This window comes from Balaenoptera musculus, chromosome 5, assembly GCF_009873245.2.
Source record: "Balaenoptera musculus isolate JJ_BM4_2016_0621 chromosome 5, mBalMus1.pri.v3, whole genome shotgun sequence".
NCBI lineage: Eukaryota > Metazoa > Chordata > Mammalia > Artiodactyla > Balaenopteridae > Balaenoptera > Balaenoptera musculus.
Genome location: NC_045789.1, coordinates 5,148,263 through 5,168,828, shown reverse-complemented (window position 1 = coordinate 5,168,828; position 20,566 = coordinate 5,148,263). Strand labels below are relative to the sequence as shown.

Genomic DNA, 20,566 nt, shown 5'->3' with positions numbered 1-20,566 from the left:
GATTCCAAGCACATTAATTTGTCTGCTAACGGTTCTCCCTGCCCTCTTCTTAGATACAGACTTTTGCATAAGTTTTTTCACTTACTATTTGCCAAGGTGGAACACCTGACAAAGGCTTAGGCAGATAGATCCCAGAATTCTCTCTGGCCGCAATCATTAGTTCAAACATGGGCATGTAACCCACTTAGAACCCCTATGATAAACATTTTGCTGGGGCTTTTGAGAAAGAGACTTCTGATTTTTGTGTAGTTTGTCTAGAGGATCTAGAGCTACAGTAGTACTTTTCACACCACATGAAGCTTAGATCTGAAACCAAGACAGGGGATGGCAGAGCCAATAGATTAAGGGGAAAAAATGAGTTATTGTTACATTACTGTAGAACAAATTTCAGCTATAATTAGCTGGTTTTAGAATTTCCTCTGTATGAGCTCTCCATTTTTTTGTTGTTTAAAAAAGTTTGAATTGGATATCTTATTATAAAATGAGAGTCTGAGATTGGGTTTCCTTATGTCTAAAATATACATATTACTCACTTCACACTATTTTGGTTGATTGCAGGATCTTGTACAGTTCCTAGCACACAATATGTGATTAACAAATGCTATTTTCTTTTTCCCTTGGGATGATTAATTTTTCTTTGTCATAGCATCTCCTATAGCAGTTACACTAATTAACACTCAGTAAATATTTGTTAAAAAATACTGCACTTAGTAATGTTTCTCTGGGTGTCTATCTGGCATAGTGTTTCCACATAAAAGAAAAAAGTGCCCTGAGCTAAGTCCCAGTTTGTAGTTTGCTGAAAACTTCCCTGTGGCCTTAGGTGCTGTGGAGACAGAAAGTCACCAATTATCAATCACTTATGTAACATGGTATGGAGACAGCTCAGTTCAAGATATTTGGATGACTTGAGTCAGCTCAAGGTAACACCGAACCTATGAGATTGCCATCTGCAGAAGTTTTCTCAGAGTTCCTTAAGTTACGACAGTTATAGATGGGATTATTTGCTTATTCAATCTGGGCATCCATCTCTACAGCTTGCACAAATCCACATCTTCTCTAAGTGCTAAGAAGAGAAAACTCACTAGGACTTTCCTCCAAGGGAAACTTTTATGTCATTTAGGATTTGATTGAAACTTGTGATTGAACAAGACCTTGAACCCTGGGAATATTGTAATTCTTCTATGGTTTAAAGACTTATTTTTTTTTTCTCTCTCTCTGGTAGATTTCATTATAAATCTCCTAGATTGGTTGTTTGAGATTAAGTCTTTCATGCCATTCTGAAAATGCTCTAGAGACATTTACTCGGTGAATTTTTTTCTAGTTCAAAACAATGTATATTGGAGTGCATATTTCATTAGGCTTCTCAGTTTCAATTTAGTATCAACTTACTTGACAAGAATGTTAAATAATTGGTAAGGTTTATAAGTTGAATAATTGGTAAGGTTTATAAGTAAGATAGAACCCTACTCACTCCGTGATATTTTTCCAAAAAGTGTAATTCTTTTTAAAGATGGAATTTATGAGATTGTAACACAATGAAGAACAAAGCCATCTGCAGTTGACATTTGGTATATTTACTAAAGAACTTATAAAACTTGGGAAGTCTTGTTTATTTGTTTATTTTAATTTGAAATTTTAATATTGGTTCTGTACAGAGAGCAAATCATATTCTTCAGCAAACAGGATATAGGAGGAGCCTCAAAACCAAGAATAGATTTTTGGTCAGTCTTGAGCAGTGATGCTTCACTCAACTCCTGTGATGAGCTCTGTTGATGGCCTTATCTTTAGCCAGAAAAACTTAGAGAAAAAACATTCTGTAACAAAGATGACTTGGAAGAATTCTAAATAAATACCTGTCAAATGGATTACTGGAGAATTTTTTGAAATGTCACTATCAAAATAGTCAATGATAAATCTGTATGCTTATTACCTAATTAGTATCAGGCAGGTAAATGCTTGAACACTCTCAAAATGTATTACTCAGTTTACTAGGAATATCAGTATATACCCAAAACAAATTAAAAAATAATTTCTCACAGCTATTTCTGTTATGATCAATGTGCACCACTGTAAACGTCAATCCTATAAGTCATCTCAGAACCCTGAAAATAAAACGTCATTAGTGGTTGAAATCACAGACATGATAGAGACCTTTATTTCCTCAAGGCTGAAAGGAAAATGTGGTAAAAGCAAGAAGATATGATATCTGGCAGATCCAGAAGGAGGTCAGTGTTTTGAACAAAATGAATAAATCACCAGCACAGAAAATGTTCATTAGAAAACTCAGAATAGCATGAGGAAAACAAGACAGAACCCCATTCTGTTGGAAAATGAGGTCATCAGAGACTTTCTGTAGGTGGAGGGAGAAAGAAAACAAATACGTTATCAAGACGTCCAGATATGCAGTCACTCTCACTGTGTTCTCTGCAAAAAAATGGATGGAGCAAAGATCTGTATGTTGGTGAATCACTTACACGTTCAATAATGACATGCTTGTTTTCAGTGCTTCCTCTGGAATATTTAGCTATCCTTTTTTTCTACTTAAAAAGGTAAAATAAAAGAAAAAGTAACCTTATCGTTGTGAGGTAACCTGCAGAGTCATCTTATTCTTCTCCAAGACTAATAATATGAGCAGTTATTGTACTGTTTGACATTATCTGTATCTATCAGGACCTGCAGCTTCTGAATATGGCAATAATCTTCAATCACTTACAGAATGTATACCTGAGCCAACTCACTCTGGCCATTACTTGGAGAACTTTCCTGACACAATCCTTAGATGCACAAAAGGCTATCTCTACAACTCAGTGCATGTCTAACCTAATTTTTGAGTAATATAAATTTGAAAGCGTCAGTTGGTTTCAATTTACCCTGTATGTACATATATTTTACATATGCACGGACGTGTGTGTATTAAATAATCAGGGCTTGTATTAAGCGGTGTACACAGGTTGTCACATGTTCTAATGGATTGGTGCCTTTGCCCTATCAGTTGTCATATATTTTTTAAATCACTTCACAAATAATTGATCTTCATTAATGTTTAATTGTGCAAGGCAATGTTTTATCCTCTGTATGTTTTAACCTATTATTAATCATAGCAACCATACTAGTTCCATTTCATGAATTAAGAAAGAGAGACACAGAGAAATTAAATGACTTTCTCAATGTCACACTGTTATTAAATTTTGGAACGGGGATATATATGGACATAGTCTTGTTTGAATGCTGTGTCTGAGTGTTTTTAAACACTTGGTTCTGCTGATGGTATTCCAAGCCCCCAACCTACTCACTCCTCCAATACACATATGCTCACACTGACCTCTATTTACAGTTTGCCTGTACTTGGTTTAACTACTAACCTTTTCTTGTTCTGTTTTGTGGAGAGATGTTGAAACTATTATTTGATCAGATATATTTATGAAACATGTTTTATGGAACATTTTTGGATATATGTCCATTGTTAATCTGCAAAAAAATAGCATATTATATTACAGGACATTGAATCAATTAAGTTATATTGATTATAAGGTGTGTTTAATAATAATTGGATCATGCTACGTTCTGGTGTTTTCAATGCTTAAATCATTTCCAGTAGAAAACAAGGCTAGTCATTTCCTCATTTCTATCATCATCTGAGGGCTTCCTTCATAGCTGCCTGTGTGTTAAATACTCTGTGAGCAACAATATTTGTCCTCACTATCAAAAGTCACTGGCATAAACTTTAGAAAGGATACATTTCATGTATGAGAGAAAGGAATGACTATAAGATAGTTTTTTGTTTCTTATCTATTATATCAGAGTAGAATGCTTATCTCTTTCAGAACAGTGCTTCATATGTGATAATTAAATATTCTGTAAAAAATTCAAGCATCTGGATTGTAGTAGTTAATTCATTACATAGATCCATCAATTTAATTTTACTTTTGAATCTTTGTCCAGTAATGATATATTTTAATTGGATACCGTTATCTTTTATTCATTTTGATTTATGAATTGGAGAACTGAAAAATAATCCCTGGTGTTATTTAGACTTTAATGAATATTTTTTTCATAGGACATTGTAAAATTACCATTCTATAGCCATATAAGATGCTAATTGGGCAACCTATTTTCTTTATCATCAGCAAGAGATAAAAGGGCAATTAAAAGGCACCATATGAAAGATTTTAGATAAAATGCTTTTTTTGAATGGTATATTCATTTTCACAACCAATGCATTCAGTACAAGGAGCTGCTCACTTATTTCTAAGTCAAAGTTGTACATTATGAACATTAAAAAAACAGTAAGTATAGACTTTGGCCCACTTAAAGATAAATGTGAAAAATATCAGATGGCCAGATGGACTTACAGGCAGAAAATCACCTCATATGCCTTGATGTTATTTCACTTTTATAGACAGCTATTTGAGCTATTTAAATTTCCTTACATCCACAGACCTCCACCAGCATTTTTCTTTACCCTTCTTGCCTCTAATGAAACTCCATTCTCCTTATTGAGGCAACTTTTGCACACATTGCCATGCCTGGTATTCTCACTCTGAACAGCCTTGATGCGGTAGGACCGTGAAAGGGAATTGTTTGCCTTTGCCATTTTTACTCACACTGTCATTTACAGACCATTTGTCCTAAATCAACGTGAGAAAAATAAACAAAAACAAAAGCATCCCATTTAGCAATGTATAATCCTGCATCTCTTTCAACTTGTTTTATTTATTGGTATCTAACAGCATCTAAGCTCCCCATGAGCAACAATTAATTATTGAAAAGTCTCCACAGTACCTTCCTCCCCAGGCTAAGTCCTGCCAAGTGACTTCTGCTTCCATGTGGACAGCTCACCCCCCATCTCACTCCCCACTTTCACAAGATCCACACATGCTCTTGATTCTACTGCCAAAAATATATTCTTATTTGTCTAATTGTCTCAATTACTTACATTGCATTTAGAATCAAGTCATTGCTTCCAAGATGGTAACTTAACCATCATTAACTTTAAAAGGAGTTTTCATGGGATTAAGGCCATGTATGACCTACTTCTTTTCAATTATTTTTTCATCCTCACTAGCTGCTACTACTTACTATTCATCTTGTGCTTCAGACACTGCTCACTATGCCTCTCCTATGCCAGGCCCTCTTAGGTGGCAGTGTCTCCACACCTAATCTCCTATGTTAAACCTATTCCAGCCCCTCAAAATTGTATTTTCATAGAATTCCAGGCAAGTTTCTATGATAGCAGAACTCATTTTTCAAAAATTATTTGTTCACATATTTGTCTTCTCCATCAGAATAAAGTCCTGAATAACAGAATCATACTCTGGTATCGTATTCCTACCCCAACACTTAGGTCATTGCCTGGAACATGGTGCCAATTCAGAATGCTCAGTAAGGGAAAGATTGAATGTAATTAGTAAAAGTTACTTGAATGTATTTCAAAAGCATTCCTCTGCAAGCTTGCAACTACTTAGGAAAAGCTTTTACTTCTCTATCTCAAGTAAGAGTTAATCATTCTAATTTATTAAGAATGATCAAAATGTCCCAGCTTTTTGACAGCTCAATCTGACCATCTGCAGACAAATACAGGCCTAGATGGAGGGGGTGGATAGAGAAATCATTAACACACATGTTTTAATGAGGACTGGCCCTTAAGTCTTCAAAACCTAGTAAAATAGTTTAATGTATAAACAGAGTCTGATGCATTATGGTAAGTGCTATAATAGAGGTAGTATCAAGACATTTCTAAGAGAAACAAAGGAGACAAACATTTTGGAGAAGTCAGGGAAGATGTGGCAGTAGCAGTGATGTGTACAGTGGATTCTGAAGAAATATAAGAACGTAAAGCTTGGAACATGAAAATGCTAGCAGATAGTATGCCCAGAAAATTGAACACAAACTCACCCTTTCTCCAGTAACCACTCAGGAATGCTTAGTTTCTTACACCAGGCAAGCAGGCAGGCAATAGCCAAAACTGCCTAAAGACTTGGAAGAATCTGGGAAAGTATGTAGATCCCTTGAGAATAGAAGGTAGAAATAGAAGAAAGGACTTTTCTAGATCTTTATCCTATTTTAAGGAATTTCACCAGCAGTTGTGTGCTCTGACGGGGACCTGAGGGCTGGTAGAATTGTCCCTCCAACTGGGAGCATTCTGCTGTGTTCTCTGCAAGAAGTTCTGACCACATACAGACTTGTTCTTAAATCTTTGACTTCCATTAACAAATACGTATCTTTTTGCTTGTGTCTGTTGGAGAATTTTTATTAATCATGGTTACCCTGAGACTGACAAAAACTTGATTTGTAGTAGGTTGTCAGCCAAACAGGGGGAGAAACGAGAGGGAGGATGTTATAGGTAGAGGAAAGAATGTGTGCAAAAGCAGGTGTAAATAATAAAACATGGCAAGCTTACTTTATAATCAGAAAATAAAAGAAACTAAAAAAGCTGTTCTGATTCCTTTGAGGAAGTCCAATTTTTTTCTGTATGGTAGAAGTATAAAGTGATATATTCATTGACCAATTTGAATAGCATTTTTGAGATTGCCAAGGGACCGTCTAGTTTTGATTGTTTACTATGAAGACAGCTTCTTGAATAATAATAACATTGCTTCTGTTGAAAACTTGTCATATTCATGATATGGCTTATTGTAATCAGACATTATCTTTATGTATCATTTATATGCATGTGTCTTATTCTGGGTCTTTTGAAAAGCAGATACCAAGCGTTGTGCAAGCAATTTATATTAGGAGAAACTCCTGTGAGAACAAATGGGGAGGGAGCCAAGCAGGGCTGGGAAAGCTCTCTGACCATGGTGCATATCTGACCATGATGCATGGTTAATCATGGTGCATGTCTGTCCATGGTGCTTGTCTGACCATGGTGCATGTCGGTCAGCCCATGATGGATGTCTGTCCATGACGCATGTCTGATCATGGTACATGTCTGTCCATGGTGCATGTCTGATCATGATGCATGTCTCATTATGGTGCATGTCTGAGCCTGAGTGAAGAAGAATGGTCAGAAAGGAAGTTAGTTTGGGTGACACATCTTAGACTAACATAGAGTGTAAGGAAGATTTAGCAATGCCATTGGAAATCCTAGAGCCAAAACCCCCATTCAGAGATGGCTCACATCAGTAGAAATGGGCCTGCTTTACTACTATGAGGACCGTACTCAACCTTTGGCTCAGTTGTCCAGCCTGCGGACAACACGGTCATGTCACAAACGCAGTTACAGAATGCAAAGCACAACAGCTGAGACCCTTGTTCAGTTAAGCTCCCCACAGTAGAAGAACTGATGATCTTATTCTCGTGTCTGATATAGCATGTAACATGTGCAAAATTTTAAAGTTAACTTCTACTATTGAACATTTATTGAACTTAGGAGTTTTCTAATTTCTACCTAAACTATATATTGTATATTTATAATGTTTACATATTAGTGATGCTTGGTTTTCTATAGTAATACATCATTTATATTTTAATCTCAACAATAGGTATAGACCATTAAATCACATTAAAAGCTATTGTCAGAATTTTGACATAGTTTATTCTTAGCACGATCTTTGGTAAAGAATGTTAAGTCTTTTCAAAAACCACTTTTTGTTGAATTCTGAGACAGTTGGCAAATATTTTACATGTCACTAGATACCATTAGGTCATCAGAGAAAGTATGCTTGTTTTACCCTTTTTCGTAATTAAAATAAAAATGTACCTTTTTTTCTATTAAAAGACTTGTGTCCTCAAGCTTGGAAAAGGAAAGGGGCATGTCGTAGAAATGAACTTGGAATAATTCCTGTGCTAAAAATATCCACCTTCGTACCTGCCTACAAGGTTCTGTCTTTTGTTTAAAACCCACATCAAATTGTGCCTGTTAGTTTTTAGGAATTTTTCCAGATTTTCCTGGACCATCCTCTAGCTGCATCTATAATTCTCTGTCCATTTCCTATAGTATCAAAACTGATTATGATTACAGACATTGCAGTATTAATCATATTGTATTTTATATGAGAGAATTTTGTTTATCCTTGCACTCTAGATATTAAGCGTCCTGAGCTAATCTGTAAAACCATTCATTCAGTGCAGTACCTAACAGACAAAGGTTATTAAATATTATGTAAACAAAATTCCTATATATAGTTAATTCATTTTAGTAAGTTGAATCTCTGCATATAGTGAAGAATATGAAGATACACAAATGTTTATATGTTACACAATACAAATGACATTAAGCAAATATAGATTGAGATTCTAGCTAGAATATGGTACATTTTTTCTTTAAGTATTTTTTTCCTGGCACTTTTTAATGGTTTGTAATCTTTAAATACTCCAAAATAGTTAACCTTTATTTTTCTCTATGTACCAATTAAAAATTTTTTTAAAAAAAAATTATGGTTTTCTTCAGATACATACCCATGAGTGGGATTACTGGATCATATGGTAGCTCTATTTTTAGTTTTTTAAGGAGCCTCCATACTGTTCTCCATAGTGGCTGCACCAGTTTACATTCTCACCAATAGTGTAGGAAGGTTTCCTTTCCTCCACGGCCTGTCCAGCATTTATTATTTGTAGATTTTTTGATGATGGCCATTCTGACCCGTGTGAGGTGATAGCTCACTGTAATTTTAGTTTGCATTTCTCTTATAATTAGCAATGTTGAGCATCTTTTCAAAGCAGAAATAGACTCACAAACATAGAAAACAAACTTATAGCTACCAAAGGGGAAGGGAGGGTGTGGAGGGATAAATTAGGAGGGTGGGATTAACATATACACACTACTATATATAAAATAGATAAACAAGGACCTACTGTATAGCACAGGGAACTCTGCTCAAGATTTAGTAATAAGCTATAAAGGAAAAGAATCTGAAAATGAATAGATATATATGTGTATGGCTGAATCACTTTGCTGTACATCTGAAACTAACACAACATTGTAGATCCAACTATGCTTCAAAAAAATGTAAATAGGTAAATAAAGTGCAGCCAAGGTGTTAAAAAAAATATTTCCCACAGTAATTTTTTTTTTTAAGTATTTTTTTTTAAATTTAATTAATTAATTTATTTATTTTTGGCTGTGTTGGGTCCTCGTTTCCGTGAGGGCTTTCTCTAGTTGCGGCAAGCGGGGGCCACTCTTCATCGTGGTGCGCGGGCCTCTCACTATCGCAGCCTCTCTTCTTGCGGAGCACAGGCTCCAGACGCGCAGGCTCAGTAGTTGTGGCTCACGGGCCCAGTCGCTCCGCGGCATGTGGGATCCTCCCAGACCAGGGCTCGAACCCGCGTCCCCTGCATTAGCAGGCAGACTCTCAACCACTGCGCCACCTGGGAAGCCCCCCACACAGTAGTTTTAAGCTCTACTCATGACGATCTCTTTCCTGAGAGAGGAACAGAATAGAATTTAAGAACATAGGATCCAGTCCAAGCTCTTCAATAAGTGAATTGTGTGACTTCAGGTATATCCTTTAATCTCACTGGACTTCAAAATTTTCATCTGTAAAATGAAGGGACTGATCCAGATCATCTCCAAAGTCCCTTCAGCTTCAAAGCAAACTCTCAGGTCTTAAGACTGACTCAGGCCAGAGCATCATGGTCTGGACTCTTCTTCTCTTAATGACTTGTGCTCGCCCTATGGTCCTATAGAAGGACTACAAGGTGTTAATCATTCTCTCAAAGGAAGCAAACATTCTTTGAAATAAGTACTTCCTCAGCAACGAATAGCTGTTAAAGTGCAATACATAATGATCCAAACGCTTATGATATCTGTAACACCTCATTACCACATTGGCCACGTCATTGGCCACCTCATTGGCCACATTACCAAGTAGAGACTTAACTACAAATAAACCATAAACTCAGCCTGTTTGGGTGACATTCAGGCAGAAGCTGATACACCCCATGATCATTGGATTTAGTATTTTTCATACCCTGATCATAGTTAATATCTAAATATAGAAAACTTGAACATTAATCAAAATAGCAACATTTTATGGTATAAAAATATTTTCTTTCCAAGGTATAGTTTCTCTCTAATATCAGTGTCTGCCTTTTAAAACTCTTCCAACATCATATAACCTTTTCATATTTTTAAACTTCTCAAAATTGTAGTTCGTTTGTGGATTGTTATCTGCAAAAATCCAAAGAAGTGTTTTGCCACTTTCTGACCTAACTTCCAATCTCTGCATTTAGAGACTGGATATTTATAAAATCTTAACTGCCTACTGAGTCCTAGAAAAAAAAAAGGGAAAGAAGCAAGATTTCCTTTGTATAAGAAAATAAATATATAAAGAGATAGAATGGGGATAGAACAAAATAAAAGCAATATATATTTTTTTTAATTTAGAGAAGGTAGAAAAAAGAGGTATAAGCTTTTCTTTATATAAAGGAAAATGCAGGTCTTCTACAGACACTATTCAGGAAATATTCTCCCTGTTTCTCAAAAATAAAACTTTAAGAAGGTGGACTATTTCCCTTCAGGACTTTATATCATTCACTGTCATGTCCTATGTCCCCAGTAAAGAGTAAGTAAATAGTTTGAATAAATGAACAATCTATTTCCAATGACAAAATAATTATGTTAAAACTACTTTAAGAATTACTCTTACTACATGGATAATCTGGGCAATCTTTGAACCTTAGCAAAATCTTTGTTCCCTCTCCTACTTCCATCTGATGATAAACAATATAAAATACTAGAAAAGGTGAAGCCCTGTTTGCTGCCTTAGTTTACCTTCAGTTGACTTTGGTTCAGCTGCCATATGTGAACCAGCTGTCTGTGACAGCTGTCTATGTGCAGGACTAAGGCATCATATCTGGAGAAGAGTGTATTTCCATCATGTATCTGGTCAGTGATCCCAATGATGAAATGCTCATTTCACCAATGTCTTAGTCTTGGCAAATTCAAGAAAACGCTGAATAAAAAACATAGAAGAGAGAATGATTCCACTTCAACAACAGTAGATACAAAAATCCAAAAACATAGAGCCAATGAAAGCAACTGGGAAGATTATTCACATGATGAAAAGACTCAGTTAACTGTTTCTTTAGGTAGACAGCATTTCTGAGATAAAGCATGATCTATTTGACTAGAAATTATTCTTCACATGGTTTTTCACAGAATATTTTCAGGAAGTCCTTAATAAAGAATATAATACTTTATGTCATACTGAACTCAAAGCTAAACTGTTTTTACTTATTGATCTTTTACTAGCCAAGACATGGTCTTGGAAGGAAATTTCCATGTGAGGAACGTGGTGATTGCCCCATAGGCCTTTCAAATCTGTTTCCTGTAAAGAAATGCAGTTTTGAGCCTCATCAATTTTTAAACGCAAAGGAAGGACTCGACATGCTGTAGTGAAAATAAATTATAGTCCCTCATTATTAATTCACAGGTCAGCTGTTCAAGCAAAATTGTTTCTGAGTTTATAGTAAACTAAAAGGAGCATAAAAATTATTTCTTCCTTGTGGTCTCCATAAACAGATTTAACAGGTACTAGGTAATAAGTGCAATATAAATGCTCTACCAAGTAGATAAGTGAAGCTGCGATTAGATGGTAATACACTGTAATGTGCTTTCAGTCCACAGGTCCTTTCCAAGGCAGCACCATGGCTAAAAAGCTGTGCATATGAAAGCTCATACTCTGTTCTCTAAGAAAGAAACAGGTTGCATTATACTGTGATGTATTTTCAAAAAATTAAATAAACTCCTTAGGGCACTTTAGAGAATAGCATCTAGGCCTCCTGCAGGGAATGCTATACTCAGATTGCCTGCTTTTTTTTTTTTTTTTTTTAATACGGTCAGCTAGAGGAAATTGAGAGCAGGCAATACAGGCTGCCCTAAGGCCCAGTGTAGAAGCTCAGATTCCCTGAGCTATGCTAGTACCTCCACATATTTGCTTAGCCTCCTTGGATGCCTAGCTTTACTTTCTTTGGAGTAATTCCAAACCTAGCTCGTTTCTGGAATATTCTGGCAATATAAACAAGAAAATTGGTTCCGGACTCTTAAGAAGATTCTCATTAACACGGAGGAAAATCTAGTTTTCCTGTTCAGAAATCTCATGAATGTCGTTAATTAGAACAGCAGTAACAGTAATAGTAGATAGTCTTTAGTATTCTGCCAGGCAGTCTACTGGGTACCTTATATACAACACTTGCAGTGTTCTCAATAGTCCTTCAAACAAGAAATTTATAGGCATTAATAGAGAATGAAAAATGGGAATTATATAACGCCAACCAAAGGACAGCCTGCTGGAACTGAGCAGAACCTCACCAAGCAGTTCTTGGATGAGGTCACAGAATTCAGGACCAGGTTTCTAATTTCAAGGACTAGAGGTTAGTATCTACAAGTAGCCAGGGATGGTCAGAACCCCAGTAACTTACGCTGGCCCACTAAAATGCATAAAAGATTGAGGAAGAGAGTAGAATGTAAAGTTATTGACAAGGAGAATTTTAACAGGTATTTGTGAAAAGATATTAAGTGAAAAAAAAATGAGAGAACAATCAAGCCAAGTATTTTAGGTAGAGGCAACTGTGAGCTCAGTTATTGATCAGATCCTTCTGGAATGTTTGAGTTACAGTCCACAGGCCACTGCAGCTCTAGAGAGAGGAGACAGGTTTGGGGAAGGAGAGTCAATTACATTTTATTCTAAGTGCGATAGAAACCATTAAAAGTTTTGATCAGAGATGGGATCAGATGAAATCCTGATTTTCATTGAGAAAATGCCACTGTAGTGGGTGTGGAGATTATAGTCCCAGTGGACTGGGGTGGAAAACAGTTAGGAAAGTAATATAGGAGTTCAATCCAAGGACAGATCCTTCACGACAGTGAGTCCTCAAGGACATGGTACTAAGAACTGGTCAGTATTCAGAAACTTAATCGCTTTCCTTTAGGAGTATTTTCTTTTTTGTTTTCTTATGTTTTCCCTTCTTTTCCCGTTGCACTATTTTTTAACCTCTAGATTAAAGAATGCAATACAAAAATATATATGTTATAGTTGGAAAAATTATGTTTGTTTCATGTGTGTAGGCAAATACATATAATTGAGATGGAAGAACAGAGGGGCTGAATAAAGAAGGTATGAAAAAAATGTGGCCAGTGCTGGAACATCAATGTGTGTCTTCAGTGCCGTTCGTTACAGGCAGCCACTGAAGTTCTTTTACCTACTCTTCTCTTGAGGGATTACGTGTGTGCTGTGGGTTATCCTGGAAGCTCTCTGTGAAGTAGATTGAAATGTGATTGAGAGGAGTATTTGAAAGAAGTTTAGGAAGCGATCTCAGGAATAATGCATGAGATGATGTGTCTCTTATGTGTAAAGCTCTGTGTTACAGATACAAGGACAGCAGATATGCTGCCTCAACACCCACCGCTCAAGGAGCTGAGAAACAGAAGGAAATAAATATCTCTGCTTTATGCACTTCACTTTTGTATTGCAAGGCGGCTTGTCCTCGCTGTCACTGACTATGGGTGCTTATTGTGTTTCCTACATTTGAAATGGGTTTTCCCCCTTCTTCATCCAACCACTGACTTCCAACAGTTGCTTTATTTCCTTGAGAAAGACTTGCATAATCTCTATCAGTCTCTGTGAATTGCCCGTTTTCCAATGGAATGCCATACCTAATTATAACACTTAATGCACTGTATTAAAGTAATTCATGTATTCATTAGTAAACATTTAAATATTTATTTAACAAACATATGGAGATGCGTATGTGCGAGACACAGTTGTTTGTGTTACATGAATTAATCCAGTCTTCACAAAAGCCCTATGAGCAGATGTTATTTCTATTCTCATTTTATAGATGAGCATTCTAGATCATTGACGGCCACACAAACAGGATGTGGTAGAATTTGAAACCAGATTGCCTGTCACCCAGGCCCACATTATTAATCCTAGACTATAAATGCTTTAAGAATAGTGACTGTTTCACATTCAGTTATGCATTTTTAGTACCTAAGCCACTTTTTGAATAGAACATAAGAAGAGGAAATCAGAAAGTTAGAAAAGGATGAAAAGTATTGCAGAAATTAATGTTACCAAACCAGGTTAAAGTAAACATAGGCTCATATACTTGATTGTGCTAGGCAGACATACTTCTCCATATGGCATTTCTAAATATCTGAGTGCTCAGTTCTCTGAATAAAGAAACAGTTTATACAGGCCATCCATCACTCACCCACCCATTGTAGACATTAAATTAAAGAACAACATCAAAACAAATGAACAGCTGGTGCTCTGAAATCCTAGATATTTAGCCCTCATAGTTCAACATGCATCTTTTTCAGTAGGTAAAAGATAAGGAATTATTTTAAAGCCAAAAGTCCTAAGTCGACCTAAATAAACAAATGAACAGACTAGAAAAACCTGCTGAGGGGAAAAATTGTATCTTCCTTTTTCAGGGAAACGGTCTAAATTCTTGAACTGAATAAACTGATGATTGATATTTGCATTATTTGTAATTTTAATATATTTTCTTGATGTCTTACAATTACCATTAATAATAATAGCTGTAATTTACTAAGCACCTAAATATATCAGACTTCTTTGTACATGTATTTCTGTAATCCTCACTGGTTATGCATTATTAGAATGTGTAGCAAAGAAAAGAGCCAAAGCTCAGATAAAGTACCTTGTTAAAAACCTCACAAACTAGTACACAGGAAACCAGTACGCAAATCCACTTGACTCCAAAACACACATTTTTCACTATAAAACAATCATGGAACATGAATTAGAATATTTTTGCTCCACGCTGGAATTCATATCAGTATTTAAAAGAAGAAAATAATAGGTCTGATCATTTTTCCAGATGCCAAAAAATTTCTGTCAATATTCTTCTGTAATTATTGGTGTGTTATTGTAATTCTCCATTTGTGTTTGTTTTCTAAATTTTTTCTTGCTTTTGTTGCTTCCCTACCTGTAACATTTAAAATGTTTCCCCTTTTGACGAATTTAACTAATGAATATTAGACAATCACTAGGTCATCTTCCTATATAAAATATAAACAATAAAAAGATTTAAGACACCTGACTGATATTCCCATGATAAATAAATGACCCCTTTGAACTAAATGTTACAATTACAAGACTTCTAGAAGCACAGGTCTTACCTTATGTTAGACTCTAAACTCACATATTAAAAACTGTATTGTTTTTTACTTCTTTAAGGTGAATAACATAAATTATACAGATGATATTTTTGTTTTGCTTTTTTCTATATCTAATGGTTATTATGGTCTTCTAAGGGATGTTTATGTTTTTATTGTCTTTTTTTTCCATCCATTAACTAAAGTTAAGGATGTGATAAAAGGACTGAGGGTGTGGTGAAACTGGTATTCACATGTGTCACAAGGCAGGAACAGGGTTTTTGAATCTCATCAGTGTTAAACTGAGTTAGACTTGTCAGAAATTCCTACTCTTTTTTGCTGTTAATTAGTCTTAGCTTAGTCATCAACTAACATTTAGATTTAGATTGCTTGTTTTTCTTAATATTTTTGAGGTGAAATTCACATAACACAAAATTAAACATTTCAAAGTGTACAATTCATGATATTAGTATATTCAGAATGCTGTGCCGCCATCACTCTATCTAGTTTCAAAATGCCCACTAAGCTGTCACTTCCCATCCCCCCTTGCCTCAATCTCTGGAAACCACTAATATGTTTTTTGTCTATATACCTATAAATGGAATGTACTTCATATAAATTGAATCATACAATATGTTAACATTTTGTATTTGGTTTCTTTAACATAGCTTAACATTTTCCAGGTTCACCTACATTGTAACATGTGCCAGTGCTTCATTCATTTTAGGCTCAATACTCCATTATATGAATACACCACATTAATTTTTTACCCTATCATTTGCTGATGGATAATTGGGTTGTTTCCACATTTTGGTTATGGATAATAACACTATTAAGATTTGTGTACAAGTATTTGTGTACAAGTAGTTGATTCCCTGTTTACAATTTTGAAAGGATATATACATAGCATTAAATTTCGAGATGATATGATAATTCCATGTTTGAGATTTTCTTTTTCTTTTTTGAGAAACCACCAAACTGTTTTCTGCAGTGCTGCATCATTTTACCTTCCCATCAGGAACGTATAAAAGTTCTAGTTTTTCCGCATCCTCACCAATATTTGTCATCTTTTTTGATGATAGCCATCCTAATGGTCATCAAGTGGTATTTCATTGTAGTTTAATTTGCATTTCTTTATTTTCTTTTTTTTTATTAATTTTTATTGGAGTATAGTTTCTTTACAATTATGTGCTAGTTTCTGCTGTACAGCAAAGTGAATCAGCTATACATATACATATATCCCCTCTTTTTTGGATTTCTTTCCCATTTAGGTCACCACAGAGCACTGAGTAGAGTTCCCTGAGCTATGCAGTAGATTCTCATTAGTTATCTATTTTATACATAGTATCAATAGTGTATATATGTCAATCTCAATCTCCCAATTCATCGCACCCCCGCTTCCTCCCCTTACTATTCATAGGTTTGTTCTCTACATCTGTGTCTCTATTTCTGCTTTGCAAATAAGTTCATCTGTGTCATTTTCTAGATTCCACATATAAGCAATATTATACAATATTTGTTTTTCCCTTTCTGACTTACTTCACTCTGTATGACAGTCTCTAGGTCCACCCACATCTCTGCAAATGGCACAATTTTGTTCCTTTTTATGGCTGAGTAATATTGCATTGTATATATGTACCACATCTTCTTTATCCATTCCTCTGTTGATGGACATTTACGTCACTTCCATGTCCTGGCTATTGTAAATAGTGCTACAATGAACATTGGCGTGCATGTATTTTTTTGAATTTTGGTTTTCTCTGAGTATATACCCAGGAGTGGGATTGCTGGGTCGTATGATAGTTCTATTTTTACCTTTTTAAGAAACCTCCATACTCTTCTCCATAGTGGCTTTATCAATTTACATCCCATCAACAGTGTAAGAGCATTCCCTTTTCTCCACACCCTCTCCAGCATTTATTTTTTATAGATATTTTGATGATGGCCATTCTGACTGGTATGAGGTGATACCTCACTGTAGTTTTGATTTGCATTTCTCTAATAATTAGTGATGTTCAGCAGCTTTTCACGTGCCTTTTGGCCATCTGTATGTCTTCTTTGGAGAAATGTCTATTTAGGTCTTCAGCCCATTTTTGGATTGGGCTGTTTGTTTTTTTTAATATTGACCTGCATGAGCTGCTTGTATATTTTGGAGTTAATCCTTTGTCAGCTGCTTCATTTGCAAATATTTTTTCCCATTCTGAGGATTTTCTTTTCATCTTGTTTATGGTTTCCTTTACTGTGCAAACACTTTTAAGTTTAAATAGGTGTAATTTGTTTATTTTTGTTTTTATTTTCATTACACTAGGAGGTAGGCCAAAAAAGATCTTGCTGTGATTTATGTCAAAGAGTGCTCTGCTTATGTTTTCCTGTAAGAGTTTTATTGTGTTCAGGCATACATTTAGATCTTTAATCCATTTTGAGTTTATTTTTGTGTATGGTGTTAGGGAGTGTTCTAATTTCATTCTTTTACATGTAGCTATCCAGTTTTCTCAACACCACTTATTGAAGAGGCTGTCTTTTTTCCATTGTATGTTCTTGCCTCCTTTGTCATGGATTAGGTTACCACAGGTGTGTGGGTTTATCTCTGAGCTTTCTATCCTGTTCCATTGATCTATATTTCTTTTTTTGTGCCAGTACCATACTGTCTTGATTACTGTAGCTTTGTATTATAGTCTGAAGTCAGGGAGCCTGATTCCTCCAGCTCTGTTTTTCTTTCTCAAGATTGCTTTGGCTATTCGGGGTCTTTGTGTTTCTAAACAAATTGTAAAATTTTTGCTCTAATTCTGTGAAAAATGCTCCTAGTAATTTGATGAGGATTACATTGGATCTGTACACTGCTTTGTGTAATATATTCATTTTCACAATATTGATTCATCCAATCCAAGAACATGGTATAGCTCTCCATCTTTTTGTGTTGTCTTGGATTTCTTTCATCAGTATCTTATATTTTTCTGAGTACAGGTCTTTTGCCTCCTTAGGTAGGTTTGTCCCTTGGCATTTTATTCTTTTTGTTGCGATGGTAAATGGGATTGTTTCCTTAATTTCTCTTTCTGATCTTTCATTGTTAGTGTATAGGAATGCAAGAGATTTCTGTGCATTAATTTTGTATCCTGCAAATTTACCAAATTCATTGATTAGCTCTAGTTGTTTTCTGGTGGCATCTTTAGGACTTTCTATGTATTGTATCATATCATCTGCAAACAGTGACAGTATTACTTCTTTTCCAATTTGGATTCCTTTTATTATTTTTTTTTCTTCTCTGATTGCTGTGGCTAGGATTCCAAAACTATGTTGATTAAGAGTAGCTAGAGTGGACATCCATGTCTTCTTCCTGATCTTAGTGGAAATGCTTTCAGTTTTTCACCATTGAGAATGATGCTTGCTGTGGGTTGTCATATATGACCTTTATTATGTTGAGGTAGATAACCCTCTATGCCCATTTTCTGGAGAGTTTTTATGATAAATAGGTGTTGAATTTTGTCAAAAGGTTTTTCTTCATCTATTGAGATAACCATATGGTTTTCATTCTTTAAATTGTTAATATGGTGTATCACATTCATTGATTTCCATATATTGAAGAATCCTTGCATCCCGGAGAAAAATCCAACTTGATCATGGTGTATGATCCTATAAATGTGTTGTTGATTCTGTTTGTGATATTTTGTTGAGGATTTTTGTGTCTATGTTCATCAGTGATATTGGCCTGTAATTTTCTTTTTTTGTGATACCTTTGTCTGGTTTTGGTATGAGGGTGATGGTGGCCTCGTAGAATGAGCTTGGGAGTGTTCCTCCATCTACAATTTTTTGGAAGAGTTTGAGAAGGATAGGTGTTAGCTCTTCTCTAAGAGTTTGATTGAACCCACCTGTGAGGCCATCTAGTCCTGGACTATTATTTGTTGGAAGACTTTAAATCATAGTTTCAATTTCATTACTTGTGATTGGTCTGTTCATATTTTCTATTTCTTCCTGGTTCAGTCTTGGAAGGTTGTACCTCTCTAAGAATTTGTCCATTTCTTCCAGGTTGTCCATATTAATGGCATATAGTTGCTTGGAGTAGTCTCTTATGATACTTTGTATTTCTGCAGTGTCCATTGTAACTTCTCCTGTTTCATTAAAAATTTTATTGATTTTAGTCCTCTTCCTTTTTTTACTGATGAGTCTGGCTAATGGTCTATCAATTTTGTTTATCTTCTCAAAGAACCAGCTTTTAGTTTCATTTATCTTTGCTATTGTTCTCTTCATTTCTATTTGGTTTATTTCTGCTCTGATCTTTATGATTTCTTTCCTTCTACTAACTTTGGGTTTTGTTTGTTCTTCTTTCTCTAGTTGCTTTAGGTGTCAGTTTATGTTGTTTACTTGAGATTTCTCTTTTTTCTTCAGGTAGGATTGCATTGCTATAAACTCCCCTCTTAGAACTGCTTTTGCTGCATCCCAAAGGTTTCGGGTCATCATGTTTTTGTTGTCATTTATTTCTAGGTATTTTTAAATTTCCTCTTTGATTTTTTTCAGTGATCCATTGGTTATTTAGTAGCATATTGCTTAGCTACCATGTGTTTGTGTTTTAACAGTTTTTTTTTCCTGTAATTGATTTCTAATCTCATAACGTGTGGTTGGAAATGATGCTTGATACTGTTTCAGTTTTCTTGAACTTACCTATGCTTGATTTGTGACCCAAGATGTGATCTATCCTGGAGAATGTTCCATGTGCACTTGAGAAAAAAGTGTATTCTGCTGCTTTCAGATGGAATGTCCTATATATATCAATTACGTCTATCTGGCTTAATGTGTCATTTAAGGTTTGTGTTCCTAATTAATTTTCTGTCCTTATGATCTGTCCGTTGGTGGAAGTCAAGTGTTAAAGTCCCCCACTATTATTGTGTCATTGTCTGTTTCCCCTTATGGCTGTTAGCATTTGCCTTATGTATTGAGGTGCTCCTATCTTGAGTGTGTAAATATTTAAAATTGTTATATCTTCTTCTTGGATTGATCCCCTGATCATTATGTAGTGTCCTTCCTTGTCCCTTTTAATAGTCTTTATTTTAAAGTTTATTTTGTCTGATATGAGTATTGCTACTCCAGCTTTCTTTTGATTTCCATTTGCCTGGAATCGCTTTTTCCATCCCCTCACTTTCAGTCTGTATGTGCCTCTAGTTCTGAAATGGGTCTCTTGTAGATAGCATATATACATGTCTTGTTTTTGTATCCATTCAGCTATTCTGTGCCATATGGTTGGAGCATTTAATCCATTTACATATAAGGTAATTATCAATATGTATGTTCCTATTACCATTTTCGTAATTATTTTGCTTTTGTTTATGTGGGTCTTTTTCTTCTCTTATGTTTCCTGCCTAAAGAAATTTCTTTAACATTTGTTGTGTAGTTGGTTTTGTGGTGCTGAACTCTCTTAGCTTTTGCTTGTCTGTAAAGCTTTTGATTTCTCCATCGAATCTGAATGAGATCCTTGCTGAGTAGAGTAATCTTGGTTTAGGTTTTTCC

At 35.3% G+C, this 20,566-nt stretch overlaps 1 protein-coding gene across 3 annotated transcripts in view; it reads left to right on the top strand.

Annotated features, from left to right (window-relative positions):
- The window catches only part of FSTL5 (follistatin like 5), a 768,953-nt gene that overhangs the window by 721,854 nt on the left and 26,533 nt on the right, over positions 1–20,566 (top strand). The gene's annotated exons all lie outside the window — the stretch shown is intronic.